Source organism: Arachis ipaensis, chromosome B3 (assembly GCF_059453495.1).
Source record: "Arachis ipaensis isolate K30076 ecotype BB chromosome B3, ASM5945349v1, whole genome shotgun sequence".
Lineage (NCBI taxonomy): Eukaryota > Viridiplantae > Streptophyta > Magnoliopsida > Fabales > Fabaceae > Arachis > Arachis ipaensis.
In genome coordinates, this window is record NC_142438.1 from 82,762,093 (window position 1) to 82,763,393 (window position 1,301).

Sequence of the window (1,301 nt, forward strand, 5' to 3'; positions counted from 1 at the left end):
CACCTAGTGAGGGTTCGATCACTCAATTCTATGTTTCCACCTCTCTTATCATGCATTCTTGAAAGTTGCTTCATTTTGAAACTTGAATCAATTCTCTAGATTTTGATTGCATTGAATTAATTCTTTGCTTAGCCCTATATGTCCATAATCTTGCTTGGAATTTGATTGTCTGTTTTTACCAAATTAATAGGAAACTATAGATACATAGATATATATAAATAGTATATAATATACTGGCATGCATATAGATAGTTGCATTTAATAAGTTGAACCCCTCTTGATTATTTTCCTTGTTAGTTTAGCATGAGGACATGCTATTATTTAAGTGTGGGAGAATTGATGAGTCCATATTTTTCGATGTATTTTGACTCAATTTGGATGGATTCTAGCACATGAACTCACACTTAAGCACCGAAATAGCATACTTTTGTGTTCGATCCCTAATTTGATCTTAAATGTGAAAACATGTATTTGTATGCTTAAATCGAGTAATTTAATTCCACTTTTAGGCCATTCGGATTTCAGGTCATTTTGGCAAGATTGGCTAAGCAAAAGTGGAAGAAAGCATGTAGAAAGGAGAACACGTGAAAAAACAAGGAAAAGCACACAGCAAGTTGTGCGTGCGCACAAGCAAGCGTGTGTGATAAACCCCGATTTTGTGGTTTATCTTGTGCTTATTTTGGGGGATTTTATCACCTTTTTCCACATTTATTCAATAAAATAGCATGGTTTTGTAATTCTCCCTTGAATTGTGCTTAAATGTGAAAACATGCATTTTAGGCCCAAAAATTGGTAATTTTAATTCACTTTAATTCCATTCGATGCCTTGATGTATTTGTTAAGTGATTTCAGGTTCATAGGGCAACTATTGGATGGAAGAAGTGAGGAGAAAAGCATGCAAGCGGGAGAACAAATGAAGAAATGAAGGAACCGGAAAGCTGTCAAGTCCGACCTCTTTGCACTCAATCGACCATAACTTGAGCTACAGAGGTCCAAATGAGACGATTTCAGTTGTGTTGGAAAGCTAACATCCGAGGCTTCAAAATGATATAAATTTTGCCATATGTTACTTCGCGCTGAGGGGCGCGCACGCGCACTTTGCGCGCGCGCGCCGATGCTGCTCGGCCCACTAAAGATGAAATCGCCCCCAGCGATTTCTGAAGCACTTTGGGCCCAACCCAACTCATTTCTGAAGCTATTTCATGCAGAATTCAAGCTTGGGCAAAGAGGGAGCAATTAGTTTAGTCAACATGAGCCTTTAGTTAGTTTTCTAGAGAGAGAAGCTCCCTCTTCTCTCTAGA